The following is a 16,084-nucleotide window of genomic DNA, read 5'->3' as shown; positions in this document are numbered from 1 at the left end:
TGGGAAAGACTAGAGATCTCTTCAAGAAAGTGAGAGATACCAAGGGAACATTTCATACAAAGATGGGCTCGATAAAGGAGAGAAATGGTATGGACCTAACAGAAGCAGAAGATATTAAGAAGAGGTGGCAAGAATACACAGAAGAACTGTACAAAAAAGATCTTCACGACCCAGATAATCACGATGGTGTGATCACTCACCTAGAGCCAGACATCCTGGAATGTGAAGCCAAGTGTGCATTAGAAAGCATCACTACAAACAAAGCTAGTGGAGGTGATGGAATTCCAGTTGAGTTATTTCAAATCCTGAAAGATGATGCTGTGAAAGTGCTACATTCAATATGCCAGCAAATTTGGAAAACTCAGCAGTGACCACAGGACTGGAAAAGGTCAGTTTTCATTCCAATCCCAAAGAAAGGCAATGCCAAAGAATGCTCAAACTACCACACAGTTGCACTCATCTCACACACTAGTAAAGTAATGCTCAAAATTCTCCAAGCCAGGCTTCAGCAATACGTGAACCGTGAACTTTCAGATGTTCAAGCTGGTTTTAGAAAAGGCAGAGGAACCAGAGATCAAATCGCCAACATCCGCTGGATCATCGAAAAACCAAGAGAGTTCCAGAAAAATATCTATTTCTGCTTTATTGACTATGCCAAAGCCTTTGACTGTGTGGATCACAATCAAATGTGAAAAATTCTGAAACAGATGGGAATACCAGACCACCTGACCTGCCTCTTGAGAAACCCGTATGCAGGTCAGGAAGCAACAGTTAGAACTGGACATGGAACAACAGATTGGTTCCAAATAGGAAAAGGAGTACATCAAGGCTGTATATTGTCACCTTGCTTATTTAACTTAAATGCAGAGTACATCATGAGAAACGCTGGGCTGGAAGAAGCACAAGCTGGAATCAAGATTGCTGGGAGAAATATCAATAACCTCAGATATGCCGATGACACCACCCTTATGGCAGAAAGTGAAGAGGAACTCAAAAGCCTCTTGATGAAAGTGAAAGTGGAGAGTGAAAAAGTTGGCTTAAAGCTCAACATTCAGAAAATGAAGATCATGGCATCTGGTCCCATCACTTCATGGGAAATAGATGGGGAAACAGTGGAAACAGTGTCAGACTTTATTTTTTTGGGCTCCAAAATCACTGCAGATGGTGATTGCAGCCATGAAATTAAAAGACGCTCACTCCTTGGAAGGAAAGTTATGACCAACCTAGATAGCATATTCAAAAGCAGAGACATTACTTTGCCAACAAAGGTCTGTCTAGTCAAGGCTATGGTTTTTCCAGGGGTCATGTATAGATGTGAGAGTTGGACTGTGAAGAAAGCTGAGCGCCAAAGAATTGATGTTTTTGAACTGTGGTGTTGGAGAAGGCTCTTGAGAGTCCCTTGGACTGCAAGGAGATCCAACCAGTCCATCCTAAAGGAGATCAGTCCTGGGTGTTCATTGGAAGGACCGATGCTGACGCTGAAACTCCAGTACTTTGGCCACCTCATGAGAAGAGTTGACTCACTGGAAAAGACCCTGATGCTGGGAGGGATTAGGGGCAGGAGGAGAAGGGGACAACAGAGGATGAGATGGCTGGATGGCATCACCTACTCTGTGGACATGAATTTGGGTGAACTCCAGGAGTTGGTGATGGACAGGGAGGCCTGGTGTGCTACGATTCATGGGGTTGCAAAGAGTCGGACACGACTGAGCGACTGAACTGAACTGATCTGAGACCCAGTGGGTGAGGCAGTGGCTCAGCCCACTCCACGTGGCGATCATTTCTCATGGGTTCCGGGCCTGCCAGTCTTTCCACAAGCCCCTGCACCCTCAAGCTCACTTTGATCTATTTCAACAAAATCTAAACTTCAGGATTTTCCAAGATAACTGTTGTCTTAAAATTTTTTTGGGGGGGGACATTCTATACAGCATGTGGGAATCTTAGTTGCCTGATCAGGGATCAAATGTGCACTCCCTTCATTGACAGGCAGAGTCTTAACCACCGATCACCGGGGAAGTCCCAAGATTCTTCTGAAATGGAGAGGTCGTAGGGCAGCTTGGTGAGTTTGAGTTGCCAACCCAGTGGGTGGGAAAAGGATGTCAAGGTGTTTTCCCTTGCTAGGGAGACCAGAGTGAGAGCAGGAAGAACAAGTCTGGTGTGGCAGAAGGGAGTGAGGTCAGACCTCGGGAAGAGCTTCCAGGTCACACCATGCAGAACTTTGTGTGATTGTTTCCTCTAGGACTACCTGCCCCTAGGGAGGCCTGTGTATGCAGGACTGGTGGATTAAAATGCCCCCCTCCCAACCGAGGACCCCACCAGTATCAGTCAGGTCAGCCTCCTTTAAAGGTTTCAGAATAAGACCCAACACCAAAACCCAGCATCTTAGAGAGACTGTAGCCCAGCGTGTCATGTCACTGATGGGGAAACCAATGCTCAGAGAGGTTGGGCAGCTCCCCCAGGTCATACAGCCTTAGCACTGAGAACGTGGCCTCCTGCTTTTAGCCCTGTGCCCCTCTGCCCGTCAGAGCACAGCTCTGAGGAGTGGGACGACTTGCTGAAGAGCAGTTTGGAATTCAGGCCCTCATGGCTGGCCCAGGCCAGGGCCTTGCTACGCAATTCCTTGAAGTCACTTGTCCTCACCCTTCTCCAGGCTCTGTAGTTCCCTTTTCTACAGGAAAGGAGACCCCAGATGACATTCCTAGAGGTATGCATGAGGGTTTCTGCATGTGTGTCTGAGGGTCTGTGTGTGTGTGTGTCTGTGAATGTGTATCTGAATGTGTTACTTTGTCTGTGGCAGGGGTGTGTCTGTGTATGTGTGTGTGTCTGTGTGTCTCTGTGTGTCTGTTGTTATAAGTCAAGTCAGCCATGAGTCAGCATGAAGGAGGTGTCCCTGCTGGACCAGGCTGGGGGTCCCAGGTGAGGGCTGGGTGGCTGACCACACACAGTGAGGCTGGAGACCTGGAAGCCTGGGGTGGGCCAGGACGGCTGCCCAGAAGCGCTGGGCCTCAGGCTGGGAAACTTCAAACTGGACGAGTCCACAAACTCAGCCATCTGCCAGCCAACAGTGTTTCTTTTTTTAACCCCTGAAAAATATAGCCTGCCCAGCCTTCTGCGACACAGCTGGTGGGGGGTTGGGGGTGGGATAATTATGACCAGAGTGCAGGCAACGCTGAGGGCCAGGGGGTGGGGAGAGTGACTGAGTTCCTTTGGTTCTCAATAAACCACGGCCCACTTATGTTCAGTTTCATTCATTCATTCATTCCACAAAAGGATATTGAGGACTATATTCTATGTTAACAATGGCAGTGGCTTCCATTTCTGGACACCTAAATACAGGACCGGGTGCCCTGCATCTATTGTTTTATTCCTTCTTCATGACGGCCTTGCCAGTAGGGCCTGGTGCTGGTCTTTGTGGACCTTGAAAGGAATCAGAAAAGACTCCCATCTTTTCAGCAGACTTAGGCTCAAGACAGGATATGTCGTGTGTCAAGCCCAAAGCAGGTTGAACTTGAACCTCCAGCACCCCTCCCTGGGTGCATGGCATGCCAGTGGTTCCGCTGTGAGGCCAGTGTCATGGTCCTTGTGCAGGTAGGAAGCTGAGGGGCCCTGGGCAGGGGACCCAGCTATGCCTGGGGCTTGGCTGGAACCCATGTAGGCTGTTCCCACTCTCCCGGGGTGACTTGAGTTTTCCTCCAAGCCCAGAGCAGTGTACACTTGGCTGGGCAGAGCTGCTGGACAGCACAAGCTGTGGTGGCCTTAGCTCATCCATGCCTCTCTGAACTGTGTCGGGCTGAGGTGCACGTGGCCCTGGGTGCAGGCTTCAAGGGCAGGTTGCAGCGCTGCTCTCTGTGTATTTCTGGGACTGGGAATGAGGCGGGAGCTCGGTCAGTGCTGATTGCATTAAAAAAAAAAAAAGGCATGAATGAGTCCATGATCTCGGCCCTTCCATCAGAGACTTCAGTCTAACTGGGTAAATGAGACATGTATTTGGGGCTATCACATGCGAGCTTTACAAAGACAGTTCATGCTTTGCCAACATGTATTTATTCACCAGACATTCACTGAGCTTTCGATACGGGCCAGGCACAGTGCCAGGCCCTGGATGAACCGTGGTGAACAAGATGTGGTTCTGGCCGGGGGGTGTCTGGAATTCTGGAGGAGGGGGTGTCTGAGTGGGTCTTTGGGAAGACACAGGGTATTGGATGGGGAACAGGGAGGGAGAAAGGGCAGACTCGTAGGGCAGGGTCAGGCCCTGCTATTCCCAGGCCCTTCCAAACATTCCCCTGATCTAGAAGAAATCATCTGTGGAAATGAGGGGTGGGGTTGTGGGGGCACTGAGTCCCCCAGGCCTGGGCACACTGGAGCCCAGTGGCACTCTGCAGGTCAGCCGGGATGACTGATATGGGGGAGGGAGGAGGCTAGTCAGCCGCTCCCCCCTCTGCACTGCCCCCCACCCCCAGCTCCCTGGCACTGTGCTTAGCACCCTCCCTGGGACAAGGACAGTCACACACGTCACAGCTCTAATTGAAGACGCTTCTGCAGTCTGGGACGAGATGCTCTTGCAATCCTAAGAGGCTGTAAGGCTCCCTCCCGCTCTTCCTCCCCTGCCTGTCTCTAAGGCCAGCCTTCTCTGGGGGATTTTCTTGGGGGATTTTTCACAGCATCCCCCCACCTCCACCCCGGGGGGGGGGGGCGTGGGGTGGTGGGGGGAGGAGAACCAAGGCTCCAGCTTCTCCCTGCCTGAGGGAGGCTCCCTCCTACCTGCTGGCCGGGCCACCTGTTACACTTTGCAGACCAATGCTGGACAGAGACCAGTGGGCTGTGGGCCATTGGGTGGGGGTTCTCCCAGGCTGGTGGAGATCTGGGGCGGGGCCGGCCTCAGTAGGAAGGCGCCCCTGAAGGCTGTGTGACCAGGGTCAGATGGAATCCCCGCCCCATCCCGTCCTGTGTCATTTGCTCAAACCAGGAGCAGTGAGGTGGGCGAATGAACATGCCACTTGGGGGCACATGCCACGTGTGTGGCGCAGATGCGTGAGAAGCTGGCCCAAGGTGGGGGTTCTCAGTGATGCTCCGGGAAGGTGGGAGTGCCGAGTAGTGTGACCCCATGGCATCACTGTGTTTGTGGTACTTCTCCGGGAGTGCTTCAGGAGGCTCTGTTCCTTGATCCTCGACCTTTAGGGTCAGGAGGGGTCCCTGCCAGCTCCTCCGGTCGAGGTACAGACATCCGCCCCCGGGAGGAGGCGGGAGAAGGGGGCTTCCAGGAGAGGGCGCCGGTGGGGCGTGGTGGGAGAGGGAGCAGAAGGCGGGGCGGGTGCGGAGGGGCGGCGGGGCGCGGGGTGAGCCCCAGCCTTGTAGCGGAGAGGTGCGGGGTCGGGGGTGGGCCCCAGGCAGCTCCCTCTTTAAAAGGCCTGCGGAAGCCGCGCGCTGGGCCCCACTGCCGCACAAACTTGGCGGGCCGGGCCCGCGCCTTCCCGAGCGCGGCCGCGGCCGTGGGCGCGGGGCTGAGCCGCCGCGGCTCCCTCGGCCCTCGTGGTCCCGGAGCCCGCCCCTCTCGCGTCTTCACTGCTCTCCGGTCTCCCGCTCCCTCTCTCGCTCGCTCGCTCTCCAGCGCGCTCTCTCGCTCGCTCTCCTTTTTCTCCTGCTGCCGTGCGGCTGCCGCGGCGCCGCCGGGCGCCCGCATCTCAGCCGGCGGCGATCGCGGCTCGGCTCCCGCTCCACTGCCTTCCCAGCGCGGAGCCCTCGGCCGGACGCCGCTCCCGGAGCCGCTCCCACTCTCCCTCGCGCTCGGACGCCGAGCTCCGCGGCGGACGGAACCGAGCCTCCCGCCGCTCCCTAGCTCGCCGGCTCGCTCTAGGAGCAGCAGCCGCCCGCCGCGCGCTCGGAGGCAGCCCGGGCCGGGCGGCCGCCAGCTCCTTCCCGCTGCGTCCGGGACTCCCGGCGGCTCCTCGCCGGGATCGGTCCGCAGCGTCAGAGCCGCCCGCCGCGGCCCGGGCTCCGGCCACCGCGAGCCGCCAGCCTCCGGCCGCCGCCTCCCTGCGCCCCCGAGCGCTCGCCGGCGCGCGGTGAGTTGTGGCCCGCGGGTACGGGCGGAGGGGACGGCGCCCTCCGGCCTCGGGGGCGCGAGCTGCGGCGGGGACTCTGGGGTTCCGAGAGGTGGCCTCTGGCTGGCTCCCGCGCTCGGCGCTGCCCAGAGGAGGGCCGGTGGACCGGAGCTCTCGGGGCTGGAGGACATGGGACCCGGGGTAGAGGGTCTCTCCTCGGGGCTGGGACCGGGAGTGGGGCGGCGGGTCTTCTGCGGGTCCGGGGGAAAGTGTTCCTGTGCCTGGGGTTGTGTCGGGTTTCCCCGGCTGGGGGGTCGAGCCCGCGCTCAGGTGGGGACTGTGGCGTCAGTGCGCCCCCTCTGCGGAGAGGCAGGGCCGGCGGGGGCGCGGGCCGTTCTGTGTCCCGGTCCCCGCGGGTCTCTGGGCGGGAGGGCAGCGCCAGCCGTGCGAGCTCCTTCCCGCGGGCTGGCCCCGCGTCCCGCTCCCGTGGCGCCCCAGCGTCGCATTGGTCTCCGGCCGGCTCCGGCGCCCGCTGGCGCTCGGCGGAGGCAGGATGGGACGGCACCCCAGGGTCTGGGGTCTCCCCAGGGCCCTGGGACTTCGGGGTCAGGTGCTTCTCAGACACTCGGGACCGACCCTCTCTCGGACCCTGATGAACCTTTGCTTCTACGCGAACGCCCGGCGGGCAGCCGGCTGAGTTGTGTGTGTGTGGGGGGGGCCGGTTTGGGGGGGGGTCCCCTCCGGGGTCGGGCCGAGTGTGTATGTGTGTGTTGGGGGTTCCCCTCCGGGGTCGGGCCGAGTGTGTATGTGTGTGTTGGGGGTTCCCCTCCGGGGTCGCGCCGAGTGTGTGTGTGTGTATGTGTTGGGGGTTCCCCTCCGGGGTCGGGCCGAGTGTGTGTGTGTGTGTGTTGGGGGGTGCCCTCCGGGGTCGGGCTTCCCAGTCGCCCTGGAGCTGGAGGCGTCCCCTCCCTGAGCGGGGGCGGGGCTGGAGGTGGAGGCCCGACTGCGCGAGGCGCCCCCGCACCGGGGCGGTCTGAGGCTGTTTGTGCTGAAATGGGGCGGCAGTGGCGGCGCAGGGAGTCCTGAGGCCCAGCCTGGGAGCGCCCCTCCCCCAGGCCTCGAGCGACTCCCCCGCCTTCAGACTTTCGGCCCTTGTTGGAGGAGGGTCCTTGTTTCTCCAGCCGCCACCGCCCCCCCAACCCCGCCCCCGTCCTGCTCACCCTCCTCGCCCTGGTGCGGGAGAAAGCTGCTCTGCGGGACTGCGCCGGGCTCGCCTAATGGGGTGCCCGGAGCCACGTGTCTCTTGGAGCTTTGGTGAGTCTGTCTGCTCCTCTGTCAGTCTGGCAGAAAGCCCGATGATGGTGGAGGGAGGATCGTGTGTGTTTGTGATCCTCATATTCCTCCCCACTCCATTCTGGGGTGAGGGTGGAGGCTGTGGGCTGCCGGTGGGGGGGCAGCTCTGTAAGAGTCTCCATATGGGGCACCCTGTCCCCACAGCCTCCCTTCGCTGGGCCAGCTCATGCTGGAAGTGAAGAATGTTCTAGTCCCCACTTCCCCTTCCCCAGGAGACTCCCTGGCCCCCACTTTCTCCCCGGCTCCGCTTGGGGTCCTGGGCCTCATGCACTGGATGGGTGCCTCTGCTCTGCGAAGGCTCAGAGCCTGAGGTGGTGGGAGAACTTCCATGAGAAGGTGAGGATTTGCAGGAGCTTTTCTAGGGCCTCTCCTGATGTTGCAGAGAAGTCCCACAGAACAGTCTGGAGGCCCCTGGGTGTGGTCACCCAGCGGTCAGGGCAGGGGTCTTATTTCCTCTCCTGGGCAGGCCCTGGGGCTAGTGGCAAGGAGGCTACAGTGGGGAGTAGGGATCAGAGTCCCTGCCCCTCCCTGGGGCCCACGGAGGACCACTTTCCAGAGGGCCTTCCCAGCACCTACAGTCCTGTCCTTGGGGCGGGTGGAACCTTTGGTGATGGTGCCTCTGAGCCTCTGCCCACCCACCTGTGAATTTGGTGACTGCGGTCTTCATCTCCCCCCAACTTCTGTCATTCTAGCCCTCAATCTCCCCTTAGCTGTCAACATCTTCACCCCTGTCAGGGACAAAAATATCAAAAAGTTCTTTTCTGAGGTCTGAATCACTTATAGGGCTCCCCTCCCAGGGGCATTTGGTTTCAAGAGTTGGAGAGGAGGAAGGCAGTGCTTAACCCAGTGGAGTGCTCTACTGGTGGTGGATTTCCAGGAGAGCGGTGAATGGGATATTTGGGGGGGCATGCAGTACATCCCATAAAACAGGGCCTGAGCTGGCCGAGGGCGAGGAGGGCGCATGCCAGGGTTTGCACTAGCCTCTTGGCCTCTCCTTCCACCTGCCTCCTCCCCTTGCCTTCCTCTGTGTGGCTTCCTCCTCTCCAAGGCTGGGTGCCTCCCGGAGGCAGGCAGGCGGCTGAGGTCGGCAAGGGAGCCTTGGCAAGCAAGCCTGTGAGAGAGCAGTGTGCTGGCCGGGAGGGTCGGGGGCAGCCCCCACCTGCTTCCTGAGGGGTCCTCTGCCCAGCTTCCGGCATGCTCAGACACACCCAAACCCGCCCTGCTGCAGGGGGACAGCTGGCACGAGATGGTGGGACCAGGACCAGCCTTTATAAAGACTTCTGAGCTTTATAATTACAGCCCCTAGACATATCCTCTCCCCCAGATCAGCGTGGAGCCGGCAGCCCCTAATTACCACCCGCCCCAAGACATCTGCCCACCCCGGCTGTCCTCCTCTGCTCAGCCTAGCACCCCATTTTCCAGTGGGCAGGCCCCACTGAGAGCCTGGGCAGCTGGGCCCGCCAGCCGCCGGCTGGAAGGTTATCTCACTCCTGCAGAGTGCGGCTGCCTGTGCCACCCGGAGGAGGCATGGGGGCGCTGGCATCTGGGCGCTGGCCCGGCTCGCTGGGGCTGGCAGAGCTGCCGACAGCCCAGGCTGACCTGAGGGAGGAGGCCGGGGGGGCTTCCCCCGGTGGGCAGTGGGCCCGAGCGGAGGGCACCAGCTTCTGGTGCCTCCTGCCTCTGCCCCCCTCCACCCCCCCAGCCTGGTGCTGGCTCCTGGAAAGAGCAGGGAGGGCTTGTGTCTCGGTCCACTCTGCCCTAGTTAGCAGGGGACTATCAAAAATTAATTTCGAGATCTCACTGCCTTTGGCCCTTGCCGGCATGCAGACTGCCTTGGCTCCTGGGCGCTCTAGTTCTTTCCCTGCTGTGCAGCTTCTGGCTTCCCTCCGTTCTCTGCCCAACCCCAGGCTGCAGCTCTGCCTTCCCAACGCACTTCCTTCTCCCTACCAGGCCTGGAGTCAGGCTCTGGGCATCTGCCTCACACCCTCCCTTCTCTTTTCCTGCCGGAGCCTGGCTCCTGAAAGGGAGGCTTAGGAACTTAGGGACTTGCTCAGGGAAGGATGCAGCCTGCCCCCCCAGCCTCCAGCCCACAGGCCTGTCCAAGTTTTTGTTGGCTCCTTGGGAAAACCAAGCACCACAAGGATAGTGAAAATCACCCCTTAAATTAAAGTTCCTGTCGAAATGTTTTATTATCAGCCTCACCATTGAGCAATCTCATGGCAGCAGCGAGGCATAAATATATGTGTACACAAGTATATTAAATAAACTGGGGAATGTGGTGCCTAATGACATTATCTGGGCCCCATTCAATTAAGGCAGATATTATCTGTGGTAATTGGGAAATGCCAGCCTGTGATGACAGTTGGGCCGTTCTGGGCCGAGCCTGGCTGATGGGCAGGCTGCGGTGTCCCCCTGAGCCTCCCTCTTCTGGAGAAAGCCCCAGCCATCTGGGGGCTCTGATGACACTCCCAGAGAACTCAGCTGGCTGCTTGTCCCAGGCTGGGCCACCCGCATAGGGATCAGGAGGTTTGGGTCCTGCCCCATCCTCCACCTTCAACCCGCCCAGCCACCACCCTGTCCCTCAGGGGGGCAGAAACTAGCCTGTGGACCTGCGTCCTGGCTGGGCCGTGACTTCTAGTAAACATACCGCAGCGCTACAGGGTTATTTTTAGATTTGGATATAGAAGTAAAGGCTGGGGACTTGACCTGGATTCTGAAGTTTCTGGTGGGTGATCACTGCTCAGATGTCACAGCGCCTTCTTCATGCCCAACCTCAGGGTGGCTTAGGGTGGGGAGTCTTCCCCACAACCGTGGTTCTACCTGTGGCTGTGCGAGGCAGGAGGAGTTGGACATGGACTCGCCAAGCTCGTGGGCCCCAGCTTCCCAGTGCAGTGCTGGGGTTCAGGAACGGGGACCGGAAGGAGGAGGAGAGAGAAAGAAACAGCATTAGTGGGAAGCCCTCAATAGCAACAGCTGCAAACAAAGACACTTGCCCCTTTGGGCGCTGGGCTAGAAAGCTGGGTGGTTCTGGCAAGAGGAGGTGGGGTGGGGTTGAGGTGGGAAGGAGAGGTCTGAGGGTTTGCATGGAGGTGGGGGCCGCTGCAGTAGGAGACACCGAGCAAGCAGGAGCTGGTGGCTAGCACCTCTGCCCTGGGAGAGGGGGACAGTCAAGGCTGGGCATTTTCTGGGGCCTTCCCTGGTGGTCCAGTGGTTAAGACTCCGCATTTTTAAAGCAGGAGGTGCAGGTTTGCTTCCTGGTCAGGAAACTAAGATCCCACATGCTGTGCAGCATGGCCAAAAAAATTTTTTTAAAAAGGCTGGGCATTTTCTGGGCTGAACTGGTGGGCCCCAGTGCCAATGAGATATGCTTGCTTAGCCCTCCAACTGATGTGAACTGCTGTGGCCTGAGTGGGTGGCTGGCATGGAGCCTGTGGTTTCTCTTGTCCTGAGTCCCTGGCTGCTGTGCTCAAAGTGGGCCCTGCTTTCTCTATCCATACTGTGGCCCACCAGGCCTTGCTTGGCTTTGTGCTTGGAGCCCCCCCCCCCCGCCCCCGACCTCCTCTCCTGCTTCTCCGCCTTCCTACTGCTGTCCAGTCATCCTGACCTCCTTGCTGTTCCTTGAACAATGATTGCTAATTGTATGCTCACCTCAGGGCCTTTGCACTTGCTGGACTCTACCTGGGATGCTTTTCTCTCAGATACATGATTCATGCCCTTCCTGTTTTTAGTCTCTGTTCAAATGCCACCTCCTCTGAGAAGCCTTCCCTGACTATCGTTTCCTTCACAAAGCCCCTGCCGGGCCATTTCCTTTCTTCTCACCTGCCTTGTGTCTCTTCATAAGCCCTGGATCCCCATCTGTGTGTAGATGTATCTGTTGTCTCCCCTGCACCACCACTGGATGTGGGCTTAACAGGGCAGGTGTCTGTATCTGTTTTCACTCCCAGCATTTCCCCAGTGCTAAGAGCAGAGTCTGGCACACAGCGGGAGCTCAGTACACACTTGGTACACACTCGGATGGCATGTTGCATAACTGAAGGGTCAGGGATTATGTTTCACACCTGATCATATAAGCGAGTTGCAAGAATTCAGTGCAAGGTCTGAGTTCCACTCTGTGGACCTGGAATGCTGCTGCTGCCCCCCGCCCCCTGCCCTGGGTCCCCACTGGTGAGGGTGGCGCTACGCTGGCTCGGGGCAGGGACCTGCCTTTGGTTGTTGATGGAGAATTGCCTGTGTTCTGAGCCTGGAGCCAGGCCCTGGGGATGCAGAGATGAAGGTGATGCTGTCCATGTGGCCCCAGACGTGCTCCCAGGCTCACCAGTGTCAGATAACCACGTACAGAGAGAGGCTTTAGGGCATTAACCGTGGAGGAAAAGGGCCCCCGCCCCCACTGTGGCCTCCTTCTTGCTCTTAGAACATGGCTCAGCCTGGGCGAGTGCCTGCGAGCAGGGCTGCCCTTTCTATTCATCTAGAAATAGATTACCTGGGAGAGGAGGGTGGGAAGGGCCCAGGGATCATCCGTTCACGTCCCCACACCCGGGTGGGGGACACGAGGTGTGGTGCAGGCTGGGGCGCAGAGACATCAAGGTGAGGAGGACGTGGTTCCCCCAGATGTGGTCCATGTGGGGAGAGGGCTGTGCTGCTGGGGTTTGAGGAAGCTAGCAGAGCATCCCCTCTCCCAGGGACTCAAACAGGTGGAGGTTTGTTGCTGGTGCTGCTGGGGTAGAACGGACTTCTGATGACCTGCTCCCAGGGTCTAGGCCTTGCCCATTTGAGAGGAGACTGTCTAGCAAACCTCACCTCTGACCAGCCATTGCAGCTCCCCAGGGGGACAGGAGAGAGGGGGGCCTCAGAAGTGGCCTGCAGTGCAGTGATTTCGGCCCGGACTCCCACGCAGGTGGGGCTGTGGGCGGTGGAGGAAGGAGGGGGGAGGCCTCAGGTTCTCTCTCATGGTTCCCTGTGGGGAGTGGAGCCCCAGCTCCTCCTTCCGTGGAAACGTGAGATGTGGGCCACAAGGCATCTAAACAGCTCAGGAGGTTCAATCCCGATCCTACGTATCTATTCACAGTCCCCCGAGTTCTCCAAGCACCTGGGCTGGGCCAGGCACTGCAGAGGTCAAAGTGAATCCAGCCCAGGCAGGTGCTGGAGGGAATGGGGGCAAGCAGAGAGGGAGGGGCCACCGCAGGTCCGGAGGCTCAGGAAGGTGGGGAGGGGGCGCTGGGGGCCCAGGGGAGCCTGCGGGACCCTCTCTGGGCCTGGCTCTCCTGGCTCTACCCTAGGGGCTGGTCTGCTGGCCTGCAGAGGAGCCGGAAGCCTGAGAGGGTGGGGAGGTGGGGAGGAGCGGGGAGGGAAGAAGATGCTCCCCACCCCTGGGAGCCAAGTGCGGGGTCCTTCCCTGTGTCGCTGTCCTTTATTTCATGTTTGAGAGAAGTCTGTTTCTTCTTTTGCTTTGGGAGAAGCAAAAGCAGCTCGGTGAAAACTAAATTGAAGTTTAGTAAATCGCAGCAGCTTTTCTGGTTGTCGGTTTGTGGTTTGTGGTTCTTTCTGGCCCAGGCCCTGGCTGGAGACGAAGGACTGAGGTTAGGCAGGAGAAAAGCCTGGAGTCCTGCTTGCTGAGGCCTGGAAGAGGTGGGGGTGGCCAGTTCCTCAGATGTCTGAGAGACCCTTGGGTTGTGGGGTGGCTGGGCTGGAGTGGGGTAGACTGCAACCATCTGCCGAGCACCCCCCCTCCCGCCCCTTTCACTGAAGAGAATGTTCTGGAAAAAGCCCACCGGCCAGTGAACTATTGCTTTACCCTGTGCCCCTCCTCCCTCCCTGCAGAATCTGGCAGGTGCCACAGAAGGAGGTGCTCCAGCGGCTGGGGAGTGGGGAGGAGGAGCGAGACTGAGCACCCGGTGGAGACTCACCTGGGGGTGGGCAGGCGCACCTGCTCAGTCCTGGTGAGTTCACCTGGGGAGGGACCCTTCCAGCTGTCCCAGAGCTGAGCTTTCCTGGCTGTTTTGGACCTGGCTGGGGGGTGGGCAGTGGTCTGAGGGCTCCCCCTTCCCCTGCAGAGGGAAGTGCCCAGCCCTGGCGGGGAGGGCAGATCAGGCTGGCTCCCGCCCCTCCCTGCCCTCCCCCAGCTTCTGTTCTGCTGGCTCCTTTCACTCACAGGTATTTTTACTTTTCCCTGGGTGCCTGTTATGCAGGATCAAAGCAAGCAGGGGAGGCTGACAGAGGCGGTGGTTTGCCCGGGTCTTGGAGGAGCTCAGAAAGGGCAGGCCTGGTGGGACTGGGAGCTGCAGAGGGCCCGCTGCAGGCGGCTGGGACCCAGTCGGTGGAGGGCGGCCTGGGGCCTCGATTCTCATCTCGCAAGTGCTTGCCTTTCTCCTCACTGAGGCCTTCTTTCCACGTGCGCCTGCTTTCTCCTGCCTGCGGGGTGTGTGTGTGTGTGTGTGTGTGTGTGTGTCTATTTGCTTATGTTTGGGCTCCGCTCAGCCCGGAGGTGCTCGGGTTTCAAGAAGAAGCTAGTGTTGATCCCTCATGAAGGATCTGGAAGCCTGAGAAGGCCCAACCGGCAGAAGCCGCTGTGTACTGGGTCTTGCAGCCTGAATCTGCCCTGCTGCAGCCTTGCTCACTGCCTGTCCCTATGCCCCAAATCCCTCTATTGAAATAAAAAAACCCACCCCTGACCGCCCAGGATGCCAGAGCTGGGCAGGGCCTGAGAGACCCTCTGGCAAGCCAGCGTGGTGGGGCGGTCAGGGCACTACACAAGCTCTGTGTTCCTGGGCTGTGTCACCACGTGAGGCTTAGTACCTCAGCTTCATCATCTGTGCAATGGGGCTAAAAATCCCACCTGGCTCATAGGGATGTGTTACCTGAGCCGATGTAGGCAGAGTGCCTGCCTGGTGCCTGGCAAACCGCGCTGTGTTGTCCTTCGCTGTTTTTTCTCCGTGGGGCACCGCTGGCATTTGGACAAGACCGTGCTTCATCATGGACTGTCCCGCCCACGTCCCTGCCTGGATGCAGGCTAGTAGCTGACTCCCTCCCTTCATGGTGATGACTGAAATGCCCCACAGGGCCAGGATGGCCTCCGGACTGTGTCTTATTCCAGCCCGTCCATTTTACAGATGTTAAAACTGAGGACTCCCTGGGGGACAAGCGTGGCCTCCAGCAGGGCAGCAGTAGGACTGCAGGGTGGGCTGGGACTCCTGCTCTTTCTTGTCTGAATTGCTTAGAACTGGCCTTGGCAGCCAGCACCCCACAGCACCCCTCACTCCCCAGAGCCACCTGGGAGAGGCCTCAGACAACTCTCACGGAGGTGTGAGTGCTCTTGAGGGGTCTGCATGGGTGTAGCTGCCCCTTGCCTGTATTTGACAGATCTTCAGCCCTCCCCAGAGCACTGACCCCCAGCCCTAGGTCACTGGGTCCTGGCTTCCCCAGGCGCTCTCGGCATGACCAGTGCTGGATTTGAGTCCTCACCCGCCTTGAGTGGGAAGTCACCTGGTCTCTCTGGGAGACTGCTTCACCTGCAGAAGGCTGCTGAGGAGAATTACAAGCCCTCCTCTTGGCCTCTGAGGAGCTAATGGAGGGGGCAGCATTTGGATGAGGGGCGAGGTATGAGGTGAGTGTCCAAAAGACGCTCACCGGAGAAGCCCAGGAGCCAAGGCTGGATCCTGGGGGGCGGGTCCCCATGCTTCCCTGCCCCTTCCAGAGCCCTGGAAGCCTCTGGTGGGGGGATGGTGGCTCTGAGACCCCCACTTGGTCTTCATGGAGGGACCAGGTCTCCAGCGAAGCCTCCCAACCCAAACACAGGCTCTTTCACACGACTGGGGAGACTGAGGCACAGATCGGGCGAGCGGCTCCTGGTCTTCATTTGACAGATGCACAGGGAAGGGGGCCTTGAAGTCGTCCCCCCACCCCAACCCCGCCCTGACTCTGCTTTCAGCCTTTCTCCCCGGGGCCTCCCAAGTCGAGGGGAGGGAAGTTGCTGGCACTGAGGGAAGGCTGGGCCCTGGGAAGGAAGCCCTGGGGAAATTAGCCCAGATTAGCAATGAGAATGAGGAAGAGCTGGTGTTCTCTCCTCTCCCCTTGCAGATAAATATTTAATCACAACAACAATAATAATGATGGTCATCATAATAATGTGCACTAGCTCAGGCCAGAACCTGAGCCCCCTCTCAGAGGGAGGAAGTGGCAAAGAGAAATGGAGAGATAAAGACCCCTGGGGTGGGGTGGGGAGCCCAGCAAGTGAAAAGGAGCCTTCGCTGGGTTGACCCTCTGGTGGGGTAGCAGGGCAGCTGGGGTTGGAAATGGAGGGTCCACCCTCCCCAACTCCGCCAGCCCCAGCTTCTCTTGGCCTTCAGACTGAGCAGCTCCCAGCCTGACTTCTTCTGAGGCCGTTTTCTTTCCTCATCTCCAAGTCCTCAAGGAACCTGTGTGTCTGGTTCCAGAACTGGGGGCTGGGCATTGGGTTCCAGGCGGCGTTCGCCCCCTGTGTGACTTGGGCCAAGTGCTCTCCTGCTTTGGGCCTTGGTGTTCCTATCTCTGAAATGGGTTGTGTCCAGCGGGGCCGGTTTTTGCGTGCTTGCTCCTTCCTGTGGGTGCCTGTTGAGAGGAGACCCCTCTTCTTCCTAGGTCTCTGGAGGTTCCCTGGGGTGTGTTCTCTGAGACCTCTGGTCTGGTGGCAGTGGGCACCAGGAACCTTCAGACAT

General features: G+C 58.8%; 1 protein-coding gene across 3 annotated transcripts in view; it reads left to right on the top strand.

Annotated features, from left to right (window-relative positions):
- Positions 1-5,940: 5,940 nt before the first annotated feature.
- The window catches only part of GRM4 (glutamate metabotropic receptor 4), a 114,528-nt gene continuing 104,384 nt past the window's right edge, over positions 5,941-16,084 (top strand). Inside the window, exon 1 of one of the 3 annotated variants that reach the window (XM_024983885.2) lies at positions 5,941-6,062. The gene's annotated coding sequence lies outside the window, so the exon portion shown is untranslated. The remainder of the gene's footprint in view (positions 6,063-16,084) is intronic. The other 2 variants (XM_024983886.2, XM_003587661.6) reach the window with 2 other exon arrangements.

Source organism: Bos taurus, chromosome 23 (assembly GCF_002263795.3).
Source record: "Bos taurus isolate L1 Dominette 01449 registration number 42190680 breed Hereford chromosome 23, ARS-UCD2.0, whole genome shotgun sequence".
NCBI lineage: Eukaryota > Metazoa > Chordata > Mammalia > Artiodactyla > Bovidae > Bos > Bos taurus.
This window is presented reverse-complemented; position numbering and strand designations above follow the sequence as displayed.